Source organism: Tenrec ecaudatus, chromosome 8, assembly GCF_050624435.1.
Source record: "Tenrec ecaudatus isolate mTenEca1 chromosome 8, mTenEca1.hap1, whole genome shotgun sequence".
Classification (NCBI taxonomy): Eukaryota; Metazoa; Chordata; class Mammalia; order Afrosoricida; family Tenrecidae; genus Tenrec; species Tenrec ecaudatus.
Genome location: NC_134537.1, coordinates 40,133,567 through 40,147,105, shown reverse-complemented (window position 1 = coordinate 40,147,105; position 13,539 = coordinate 40,133,567). Strand labels below are relative to the sequence as shown.

Sequence of the window (13,539 nt, the reverse complement as noted above, 5' to 3'; positions counted from 1 at the left end):
ATAAGGAGGGACACTATATAATGCTCAAGGGAATACTAAACAAAGAACCACTAAGCACTGTAAACATATATTCCCTGAATGAGAGACCCACTTAATACGTCAACCAAACACTACAAAAGATGAAAAAAGAAATCACAGCCTCAACAATTATACTGGGTAACTTCAATACACCGCTCTCTAAGAAAGATAGACCACAGGAAAAAAAAAAGCTCAACAAGGAAGGCTAGAGATCTCAACACTACCATTAGCCAATTTGACCTGAGAGATATTTACAGAGCTTTTCATCCAAATTCAAATTTTTCTCAAGCCCACATGGCACATATTCGAAGATAGACCACATGCTCAGACATAGGGTGAATCTCCATAAATTTAAGCACACTGATATCATTCAGAACTCTCTTTGACCATTGTGCCATAGGCTGGAAATCAACAAAAGGAAAATGAAGAAAATAAGAGGAAACAATTTGAGAACGAGTAACTCTCTACTACAAAAGGATTGCGTACTGGCACAGATCACAGATGAAATTAGGAAATTTCTAGAAACCAACGAGAATGAGCACACGACATACTAAAACTTATGGGACACAGCAAAGGCAATTATCAGAGAAGTTTCATAATAATACATGTACACCTGAGAAAGTAAAAGAGACTCATGATTGATATGCTGGCACAAAATATACAATATCTAGAGCAGAGTCAGCAGGACAATCCTACTAATAGCAAAAGAAAATTATAAAACTCAGGGCTGAGAATCAGGAGATGGAAAGTAAGAAAACTATGGAAAAAAAATAATACTACTAAAAGTTGCTTCTTTGAAAGAATAAACAGAATTGACACACCGCTAGCAAACTTAACCAAAGAAAGGAGGGAGCAAATTTCAATAGCAAGAATAAGGGATAGAAGAGGGGACATTACAACAGACCCTAATGAAATCAAAAGGATAATTACACAATACTATGATTGATTGCACTCCAATGAATTCCACAATTTGGAACACATGGACAAATTCTCAATGGACGTCAAGAATCTCAACAGACCCATAGCAATAGAACAAATGGACGAGGATATCAAAGGATTACCAACAAAAAAATCCCCTGGACCAGATGGCTTCACTGGAGAATTCTACCAAGCATTTAGGGAAGAACTAACACCAATCCTACACAAAGTCTTTCAGAACATAGAAAAAGACAGCAAACTCCCGAACTCCTTCTATGAAGCTAGTATAACTCTGATACCCAAACGGGGCAAGGATCCCACAAGAGTTGAGAACTACAGACCAATAACTCTAATGAACATTGATACAAAAATCCTTAACATAATATTAGCCAACAGAATACAAAAGTATATAAAATAAATAATTCACCAAAACCAAGTGGAATTCATACCAGGGATGCTGGGATGGTTCAACATACGAAGACCATTAGTATTATTCATAACATTGACATGAAAAACTGTAAGAACCTCATGATAATACCAATACATGCAGAAAAAGCATTCTACAACATCCAAAACCAATTCCTGTTTAAGCCAATTGAGAAGATAGAAATGGAAGGAAAATTCCTCAAGACAATATAAGCTATATATGAAAAACCAGCAGCCAACCTGGTAGTCAATGGAGAAAAGACTAACACAATCTCACTGAAAAGGCGACCAGACTAGGATGCCCCTTCTCCCCACTCTTATTTAATATCGTGCTGGAGGTTTTAGCTAACAGCATAAGGCAAAGAAAAGACATCACAGGTATATGTTTGGGGAAGGAAGAGGTGAAACTATCATTATTTGCAGATGATATGATTTTATATATGGAAAATCCCAAAAGCTCCACAAGTGGAGTACTGAAAGCAATAGAGGAGTTTGGCAGAGTGGCAGGATACATGATCAACAAACAGAAGTCCATCAGACTGTTATACACATTGGATAAGATCACAGAAGGGGAGATAAAAAAAAAGGTGGCACCCTCCACAATAGCTAAACACAAATTGAAATATCTAGGGATACACCTGATTTAAAGAACAAAAGATTTATATATGGAAAACTACAGAACACTATTACAAGAAACCAACAGTGACCTCAACAAATGGAAGAATATCCCATGCTCGTGGATTGGAAGACTCAATATAGTCAAGATGCCAGTTCTGCCAAAGGTACTATGTAAATTTAATGCAATCCCAATACAATTACCCTCATCTTTCTTCAAAGAAATGGAAAAACTCTTTACCAACTTCATATGGAGAGGGAAGAAGCCTAGAATTAGCAGAGAACTCCTCAAGGATAAGGACACAGTGGGAAGGCTTGCTTTACCTGACTTTAGCACATACTATATACCTACAGTTGTGAAAACTGCATGGTATTGGTACAATGGCAGATACTAAGACCAATGGAAAAGAACTGAAAACCCAGAAATAAAATCATCAGCATGCCCTCTTTAACAAGTACTGCTGGGAAAAAAATGAATATTTACCTGAAGAAAAATGAAGCAAGACCCTTATCTCACTCCATGCACAGGAATAAACTCAAGATGGATCACAGATCTTGAAGTTAGACCCCAAACTATTAGGGCCATCAGTGAGAGAATTGGGACCAACTTGAAAACTTTGGCACAGGGAATACATAGGTTATCAGAAAAAGGGAAGGACACAAACACAGAGGAGGCACAAATTGACAAATGGAATATACTGAAGATAAAACACCTGTGTACATCGAAAGAATTCATGAGTCCACGGACTGGGAAAGCATCTTTAGCAATGACACATCAGACAAAGGCCTTATTACTAAAATCTAAACTAATCTGCTAGCTTCCAAGAAGAAAAAAACCTAATTGCCCACTTGATAGGTTGGCAAAGGACTTGAACAGAAGTTTCACAGAGGCAGAAATCCAAATGGCCAACAAACATATGAGAAAATGCTCCTGATCTTTAGCCATAAGAGAAATGCAAATTAAAACAACAATGAGGTACCACCTAACACCCTCAAAGATAGCCCAATTAAAAGAATTAGAAAGCAACAAGTTTTGGAGGGGCTGTGGGGACACAGTAACTCTAATCCACTGCTGGTGGACTTGTAAGTATGTATAGGCAGTATGGAAATCGACCTGGCGATATCTATAAGAGATGGAAATCGACCTACCATATGACCCAGCAATCCCCCTACTGGGCATAAACCCAGAAGAGGCAAGAAATAAACCAACGCCAGACATTTGTGCTCCAATGTTCATTGTGGCACAGTTCACAATTGCAAGGAGTTGGAAACAACCCAAATTTCCATCAACAGATGAGTGGATTAAAAAGCTGTGATATATACATACAATGGAGTACTACGCAATGCTAAAAGGCAGTGATGAACATATGAAGCACATTGCTGCATGGGAAGAACTTGAGGAAATCACGCTAAGTGAAGTAAGTCAGGCACAAAAGGACAAGTACAACATGAGTTCGCTGAGGTAAGCTTAAAAAATGCAAATGGGGCATAGGGAAAAAGCTACTGTATACAAACATTACTGGAGTGAAGGTTGGGTTATATGGCAGGTACCAGACCAAATACAGGGATACACATGGTAGACAACTTAAAAAGAGGTGGGGAAAGTTAAATAAAGAAATAAAATAATAATAAAAAAGAAATGGATAGTGGGGACACAGGGCACTAACCCACCCAAGGGGAGGGTATTGTTTTTATCTCCACAGGGAAAGAGGGACCAGACTTCAACCCAGTGCTCCAAGATGTGAATGAAACATGCCAGCATGGAGTAGGGAACCAATGGAGAGGTCTGGGGGGGCCGGTCCCAATCCCACCTACTAAGTGGACACCTGCCCCTCCCCACAGAAGAATTTATTTCAAAGGACAGCATTGAATCTGCAGCTCCAGGAGAGGAGGAGAGAGTGGAGCACATCCTGGCACACCAGGTCTTGAGGAAGATGTTCCCAATTAGAGCAGTCAGTCCACAGAGAGGACCACATGACCGGTCCCACTATGAGACATGACGTCCCTCACTGACCCATAGCCCTACAGGGAACAACAATGGAGACACTGTGGGAATCGCACCCGATCTGATCCCGCCACACTGAGGCAGAACACTAAGGGGGTGCAACAGAACAACAAGGAAACGGAGAGGCGAGGTCCTCAGGGAATACTGAAGGTGGACTTTGGAGCCAGGACGTGGTGCCCCAACAGACTAGACTGGAAAACACTCCTAAAGACCAACAAACAATCCTTGAATGAACTACAAGCTTTTCTTTCCTGTTATGTTTTGTGTCAGTGGTTTGTTGTTGTTTTGTTGTACATTGTTACTTGGTTTTGCTCTGTCTTGTTTTTGTGCATGTTATTATCTCCGTAGGTCTGTCTAAATAAGATCGGCTGGATCAACGATCTGGGGGAGAAAACAACGGGACCTACAGTTCCGGGAGGACATGGGAGATGGGGAGGTGGGAGGAAAGGTAGTGGTGTTAACAAACCCAGGGACAAGGGAACAACAAGTGATTCAAATCGGTGGTGAGGAGGGGGTAGGAGGCCTGGTAGGGCGTGATCAAGGGTAATGTAGCCAAGAGGAATTACTGAATCCGAAATGAAGACTGAGCATGATAGTGGGACAAGAGGAAAGCCAAAGGAAATAGAAGAAAGAGCTGGGAGGAAAAGGACATTTACAGAGGTCTAAATAAAGGCATGTATGTATGCAAATATATTTATATATAAGCATAGGGAAATAGATCTATATGCATATGTGTATAGGTTTAGTATTAAGGTAGCAGAAGGACATTGGTCCTCCACTCAAGTACTCCCTCAATGCAAGAATACTTTCTTCTGTTAAATTGGCATTCTATGATGCTCACCTTCCCTATACAACTGCTGAAGGCAAAGCGGGTGAATAAGCAAATGTGGTGAGGAAAGCCGATGGTGTCCGGCTATCAAAAGATATAGCGTTTGGGGTCTTAAAGACTTAAAGGTAAACAAGCAGCCATCTAGCTCAGAAGCAACAAAGCCCACATGGAAGAAACACCTCAGTCTGTGTGATCACAAGGTGCCAAAGGGATCAGGGATCACCAGAAAAAAAAATCTTACCACAGTGAATGAGGGGCGGAGTGCGGAGTGGAGACCCAAAGCCCATTTGTAGGCCACTGGAGATCCCCTTGAAGAGGGGTCCAGGGGAGGAGATGAGTCAGTCAGGGTGCGATGTAGCACCGATGAAGAATACAGCTTTCCTCTAGTTCTTAAATGCTTTCACCTCCCCTACTATCATGATCCCAATTCTACCTTACAAATCTGGCTAGACCAGAGGATGTACACTGGTACAGATAGGAACTGGAAACACAGGAAATCCAGAGAGGATGATCCCATCAGGACTAGTGGTGTGAGGGGTGATACTGGGAGAGTAAAGGGAGGGTAGGTTGGAAAAGGGGAACCGATTTCAAGGATCTACGTTACCTCCTCCCTGGGGAACAGAACAGAAAAGTGGGTGAAGTGAGATGTTGGACAGGGGAAGATATGACAAAATAATAATAAATTATCAAGGGTTCTTGAGGGAAGGGGAAGTGGGGAGGGAGGAGAAAAATGAGGAGCTGATGCCAGGGGCTTTGGTGGAGAGCAAATGTTTTGAGCATGATCAGGGAAATGAATGTACAAATGCGCTTTATACAATTGGAAAAAAATTTTAAGAAACAGATGATCTGAAACTTACAGAAAATCTTCCACAGGAAAAACATCAAAAGGGATAAATTACTCATTCTATGAAATAAACATAATTTTGATATCAAAACCAACCCAAAACAGCCCTGCTTCACAAAAAAATGTTGTTAGTTGTTAGCTCATGGGGCCCCTTCACATAATGAACAAATGGCTGTCCAGTCCTGTGCTCGCTCTACGGTCAGTTGCCGATCAGACAACTGTAACCCCTAAATCCTCACATTGGCTGATTTCTAGAAGTGAGATCACTAGGCATGTCTGCTTCATCTGCCTTAGGGTGGAAGCACCACTGGAACTGGTCTTTATCATCGCAACTCTCAAGCATCCACTGCGGGGACAGACGGAGGGTGGCTGCAGAAGCCATATCTCCACATGGAAGTCAAGGATTCTACCACGAAATCACCAGTGCCCAGGTAAAAGTGTAAGCTACCTAAGCATAAATGTAACAAAAATATACAAAAACTTAGGGATAAACAATGGTAAGCCTTTATTGATAGACATTAAAAAAGACCTAAATAAATGAAGAAATCTAATTTCATGCAGTCTTGTAAAGGTGTCTATCTTCTAGATAGTAATCAATAGATTCCATCAAATTCCAATGAAAATCCCACAGACATTCTTAGATCTTTTAATAAGGTGGTTTTAAAATTTAAGAGCAGCAATAGTCCAATCCTAAACGATCAATAATCGTGAAGACAGTTTTGAAGTAAAAGAACAAGGTGGAAGGATTTCTTCCCCAGATTGAAGAATTATTATAAAGAGAAATTAATAGGGATCATGTAGTATTGATGGAAGTGGAGAGAGAGTCCAGACACTGACAAAAATACACACAAACACAGAGAAGTGATATTCCAAATCAGTGGAGGAAAGGATGGATTAGTCAATCCATGGCCCTGAGATCAAATAAAATTGGATCTCAACATTGTAGCAGATTCAAAACTAGATATACTTATTGAAGAATTGAATGAAAATTGTAAACATTTTCCATTTCCAGAGGAAAATACAGGTACTTACACATGACAGGAGCCCTAGTGGTGTACCTGGTAACATGTTGGACTTCTAACAAGGCCAGAAATTCAAATTCAACAATTGTGCTGAGGTTTAAAAACGAGGCTATCTTCGCCTGTAAAGATTTGCAGCTTCAGATGCCAAAGGAGCGTTTCTACTCTGTCCTGTAAGCTTGCTGTGAGTTGAAATCGACTCAATGGCAGTGAGCTTGGCTTGATCCTAATAACTTCAAGTAGAACTGTGCCACGCACAACGCCAAGTTCACGTAGGACACAGTGTTATTGGACTGCCCTGAAGTTGTGGATCAGGGAAGTCTTGGTCAAGGAAGAGAGGTGTTTGTTTCCCAGGGAAGACATAAAACCAGGAGCCATAAAGTAATAGACTTGTATTACTTTAGTAATACAAAGTAATACATTTGACTCCATTAAAAATGAGACACTTCTGTAAAGGAAGGGGTGACCACAGGATTTGAACTCAGACAAAAATGACCAAAAGGAAGGGAAGTGAGGTACAAGGCAACTACAAAAAGAGAGTTCAAAAAAGAAAAATCTGTTCCTTTTTTCCCCAGGTGGACCCAGCATTACTGACACCAAAAGATGCATTGTGTGGGATGGGTGTTAAGTTGTTCACATCCAAAACCCCACTGCTGCTCAGTCGATTCTGATTCCGAGTGATTCTGTAGAACACAGTGGAACTGCCTCTTTGGGTTTTGAACCCCTTTATAAGAACAGAATGCCTCATCTTCCTCTTGCCGAGCGACTGGAGGATGTGAACCACCCATCTATTAGTTAAAAGCTCGATAATGAATCTCTCCTAAGATGTTTCTTCAAAATTCATTAGTCTGAATTGAGTCTAAATTATCTTCCTAAATCAATCACAAGCAAGGGCCATGAGATAGTGTACCTAGTTTAGTAGAGCATGTGACTGTCGAGAGGAAGGTGAAGACCATCCCCATTCCCCAGCCCCACCCAAACTTTAAGAAGAAAGAGGGGAAGTGTTCGGATACCAGCTGTGTTCAGAATCTGCTCCATTTGTAAAACTTCATTGTGATCGATAAACTATTCCTCCACTTCCCTTTGTTCCCATTCTGTTCTTACCTAGAAACCTTCTGAGTAGTCCTGACCCTTGCCAAGTTGCTCGATGCTACTAAAGTGGTCACTAGGAAAGAAGATACAAGTCACTGGAAACTTTATTTAAACAAACAAACACGTTTCTCTGCTATCGAGTCGATTCCAACTCATAGCAAGGTAGAATTACCCTTGTCGGTTTCTAAGACTGTATCTTTTTCACAGGAGCACAAAGCTTCATTTTTCTCCCACAGCGCAGCTAGTGGTTTCAATTGGAATGGTCACAATAAGCCCTGTTAATAATCTCTCACAACTGAATACAATCAGTACCCCTCCCACCCCCCCCCCAATTTCTCTTCCCCAAACCCATCAGGAAAAGTTATTTGGTGTGAGTGACAAAGACGATGGCTAGAAGAGCCATATTAAATGATTCATTGCACTGCAGTATAAAAGCTATGTTTACACTATATTGTAGTCTATTAAAGAACTCTTGTGGCACTGCCAGGTAAACATCAGACAAGGTCAGTGGTTCAAAGCCCCCAGCCATTCGCTGAAAGAAGAGTTACAGCTCCTGTAAAGAATTAGTCTTGGAAACCCTATAAAGTTACAGTGAGTTAAAATCAACTCAATGGCAGTGGGTTTGAGTTGAAGTTTTGGTAGTTTATTACCTGTGGAATACCATTATATAAAGCTTTGAAATATTGTGAGGCTGACCAAAAGATGGCATAGAGACATGAAGAGAACACATATTGTTGGAAAAATAGCACCAATCGATTTGCCCCATGTAGGGTTCTCACAAACCTTCAATTTATAAAAACACAACATCTGTGAAGCTCAATAAAGCAATCACAATAGAACAAAGTATGCCTATACAACCTACTGTACTGCTTTGTGTCCTAGTTGTAAACAATTAAAATAAAGCTATAAAAGCCTAGTTTATAGGAGATTTTAATATGAATTTGATAAGAGATAATAGTAAGAAATGTTAATTTTCTTATATGTGATAATTATGTAGTTATAGAAGAGTATTTTTTTAAGAAGAGTATTTCTAGGAGATGCATTCTGACTTAGGTATAAAGTACAGTATCAAATATGTATAGTGTCTACAGCTTATTTTCAAATGTCTCAGCAAATAAAGAATAAAATAAACATGATAAATTATTAACAAGTGTTGGGTCTCAATAATGGGCACAGTACACATTTCCTATGTGGCTTTTCAACTCTTCTATGTGTTTGAAATTTCTCATTTCAAATGGCTGAAAGACATTTTAAATTACTATCTTTTTTATTTTAAGAAGGTCTATTGAGGCATCAAATCTACTACTTGAAAAGAAATTTTTTTACTTTGCAGGTGCTTTCAAAATATATTTTAGTTTCTCTTATACTCTGTGCTTGGTGATTCCAGTATCGACCTCTTTACAATTCAGAGCCTTTTGCCTGTTGTTTATACTGCTTTTCATACATGGTGTCTGGAGTTTTGTAAGCATTATTCATTCATTATGGTGAGATGCTTATTTTCTTAGCAGGCCATTCTTTGTGGGAACTCTTTGAGGTGTAATATGAAGGTACGCTTCTCTAGAGGGGGCACATCTTTGCTACCAGCGAGCTTTTAAATGGCACACTACGAGTCAAAATCAACTCCAGAGCAGTCGGTTTAGTTTAGAGGTTTTAAAAAAATTTTTTAAGTGGGTTTAATTTTTCGTTTACCATACTGCAAGAATAGATTTGATGCACTGAACACTAGCAACCAAAGACCAGACAGGTTGTGGGATGGCATGAAGAAAATGAAAATAAACAAACAAAAAATAAACCTACTGCCAAGGAGTCGATTCCAAATTATAGCGATCCTATAGGATTGAGTAGGACTTCTCGCGAGCATTTCTGAGGCTATAAATCTACATGGAAGCAGCAAGCCTCATCTTTCTCCCTTGGAGCTGCCAGTGGGCTTGAACTGCTGATTTTGTGGTTAATAGCTCAACAGGTAAATGTTCAACAGGTAAAAATGTTCAAAGATTGGGCAGGCAGTAATCCTTTGCTTGTCCCCCAGGCCTCAGCACTTGTATTCCTGCCCTTTGCACATAGATGAGGGCTGCTTGCCCCATGAAGGCCACAGGGCCACATTCCTTTACAGAGGGACAAAGAGGCATGACCATGGCTATCCCCTGCCCATCAGAAGTCAACAAATATTCTCTCAAAGGGGATGGGGGTGGGGAATACAGGAATTAAAACACTTAAATATGAGAAACCAAAAGAACCTGGTGGGAAAAGGCAAGAGAGGAATTGGGAGTTTCTTGGGAAGGAAGAGTTTTCTCACGTTCACTTGTCCATTAAAGGGCTTGGGGTATGGAGTTAACAAGGCTCACACAGTGAGTTTGCAGTGACACAGCTCCTTGTAGATCTGCCGATGAAGTTTGGGCATGTCCTGCGGGGTGAAGCTGGATGGCTGAGACAGGGCCAGCTGCTTGCAGAACTGCAACACGAAGGCGCCACAGTGGTTCTGCCTGACCACATTCATTTGGAAGGAGCCTTTCCAGCCCTGGTTAAATCCAGTCAGTCTTTCTTCAAAGCCTCTGCCTGTAGACTCTTGGCAATATGCTTAGGACAACGGCGGTTTAGAGTGCGCTGCGAGTCAAAATAGGCAATGGCGCATTGCCCCAGGTGAACAGAGATGAGAGACCAATGCGCCTTCAGGTGGGTGAAGGTTAGCAATGGCTTCTTATTGAAGCTGTCAACATTTTTGGTACACCTTTTCACCCCATCATAACCCTTGGTACAGAATTGATCATAGAAGAAACTGTTGACGAAACGCACCTTTTCTGGGACCATGTCCATGATCAGGTCTCTATACATGTTCATCACCTGGTCACAGAGCCAGTTCTGTCCATACAAGGTCCCTAAATCATCCATGGTCAGCACATGCCACTTATAGGTCACTCAGAAGCCCCTCACCATGGCATTGCCTGGCATCCTCTGGTAGGACTGGTCAGCTGCAGCACTAGGCCCTTCATGGAAGATGTGGAAAACTCTTCCTGGAAAATATTCTCTAACTTTTCTACTACCTCATCAGTGCTGAGGGGGATGAGGCTACCTTAAGTTTGAAGGAATTCACCTAAGAATGCTCTGCACACAGGTCACAGGCTTCTCCCTCAGTGGGCTGTGCTGGGCAGTGCTCTCTCTCCAGGATGCTCAGCCTCTTCCACAGTGTCTCTTCCACAGCATCAGGGCTCTTCAAGAAAGCAAAAGGTCAACAGTCTAAGCTGCAACTGAAGACAATGGCGAAAAACAAGACCCCAGGAAATGGCGGATTACCTATTGAAATATTTCCACTAACCGATGCAGTGCTGGGGGCTCTCACTAGTCTATGCCAGGAAACAACTGGTCAACTGATAGAAGACACATATTTGTGCCCTTACCAAAGAGAATGGACCCCAAAAATGTGGAAATTGTCAAGCAATGTTATTAAGATGCTCAAGATAATTGAAAAGCCATTGTAGCACTAGCTCAACAGGGAGCTACCAGAAACTGGCACCAGATGCGGACATGGGATGAAGGATCTCATCGCTTGTGTCCGATGGATCTTGGTTGAAAGAATACAAGAAAGATGCTCACGTTTTATTGACAATGTGAGGAGGTATACTGATATACACAGATAACACTGTGAAAAAGGAGAATTCCAGGACACTTAATGGTACTCGTGTGAAACCTGTACATAGAGGCAGTCCTTTAACAGAACAAGGGGAGACTGCATGACTTAAAATCCTGAAAGGTGGGCACCACGGTTGTATCCTTTCACCATAGTTACTCAATTGGTGTGCTGGATAAATAATCTGAGAAACAGGATTCCAGGAAAAGGAGCATGGTGTCAGGACAGGAGAAAGCTTCCTGAACAGCTTGCCGTAGACAGGGGACGGAACAGTGCTTGCTGAAAGCAAGGTGGAATCGACGCATTCCCTGAAAAAGAGCAACGACCGCGGTCTTCAGTACAGCGACACCTCAACATTAAAAAAGAAAGAAAGAAAATCCTCACATCATCAGCATGGATGGAAAAACGATTGAACTTGGACACAGCAGTCACGAAGTCTAGTGGAGCTTTATGGAATTGGGTGGATCTGCTGTAAAATACTTCTTTAAAGTGTTAAAAAGTGAAGATGTCACTTTCAGGATTGAGATGCATCTGACCTCATAATTATGCAAAAGCTGGGCACTGATTAAGGAAGACTGAAGAATTGTTGCATGTGAATATGGAGTTAGCGAAGGATGTTAGATATAATATGGAGTGCCAGAGGATTGAACACATCTGTCGTGGAAGAAGTGCTGTCTGACTGCTCCTTAGAAGCACAGATGTGAGACTTCGTCTCACACACTTGGGACATGTTATCCAGACATCATGCTTCTTAAAGTAGAAGGTCACTGAAGAAAGGGGAAGTCCCTCAAAGAGATACATCGACACAGTGGCTGTAACAAGGGACTCAAACGTGGTTATGATTGTGAGAGTGATACAGGATGGGACCATGCTTCATTTGTAAGGTGTCGCTATGAGTTAGAACTGAATGGCTCCGGTAACGCCACTACCACAGTGGGACCAATTTAAGCTAAATTGATAATGAGGTTTTGGGGATTGAGATAGTTTATTGTGCCAGCCTGGCCGATAAACACAAGTGGGATTAACTGAAGGGTGGAGAGATAAATGGCTCGGTGAGCCTCGCCTTTCTTGTCTCTCGCTCTTTAATCATCGGAACAGTGTGCAGCTGCCTTGCTTGTTCTGTGCCTCAATTTAAAGGGTACACTACCTGTGGGATACCTAGCCTGTGGACTGTGTCGCTATAAGTTGAGGTCCCTTTAAGACCACACGATTGGAATTTACATCTCTGGAGCTGGGGACTGACAGTTGGTGACCTGCCTTGCTGTTTGCTGCCTGTGCTGGGACAGCCTCGCTCTCTACAGAGGACTACCTGGCGGCTCTCAAGACTTGAAGGACTGCTAGTGTCTCACATCTCTCTCATGTGAGTGAGTTGCACTGAACCATTTGTACTGCTTTATAATTTAACTGTTCATTTCTTGTATTATATATCTATCTGAATATAATTTAACAGTTTGTTTCTTATGTTATATATCTTTATATATATATATATATATATATATATATATATATATATATATATATATATATATATCTATATCAGTAATCTGTTTTTATCTCTCTAGAGAACCCTGTGTAATACAGGGACCATATAGGTGATGTGAATTTGTGCTGTAAATCAACATGTCAGAACTGGCCAGTGGCTGCAGTCTCCAAGAGACGATGCCACCAAGGCAAGCATCCCCGCAGCCCCTGATGGTGAGAGGGTGGCAGAATTAGGAACCCTTTTGTTTCTCCCTTAACAGAAAGCTGCACTCAAAAGAGCATGTAATCCATTACATCTTCCGAACTGGCCCAAGATCCCTTCTCAGCAGCGTGCCAGGACCACAGTCAGGCCTGCTAAGCCTTGCGGAGACCCTGGAGAGGCGTCCCAGAGAAAGTGCTGTAAAAGCAGAGGCAGTCCTGACGAAAGGGACTCGAGAGGGGCGGCTGCAGCTATCCCAGGTAAAGTCACCTTTTCAACAGAATTTCCCCAAACTTTGTGGTTGTTAACGTGTCTTCAAGTGGTTGGTAATCTACTAAACATTTGGAACTAAATTTCTAGATAGCTTTCTCTATATTATCTAATAATTGCAAATAACAACAATGTGTGCTGTTGTTGTCATAAGGCGCCACCGAGTCGGTTCTGACTCATAGCAGGCAAGGTGCAAC

The 13,539-nt window shown here is 41.5% G+C and overlaps 1 pseudogene; it reads right to left on the bottom strand.

Moving 5' to 3' along the window:
- Nucleotides 1-10,107: 10,107 nt before the first annotated feature.
- LOC142455367 (sentrin-specific protease 3-like) lies at nt 10,108-11,606 on the bottom strand (annotated as a pseudogene).
- Between the last annotated feature and the right edge of the window lie 1,933 nt (nt 11,607-13,539).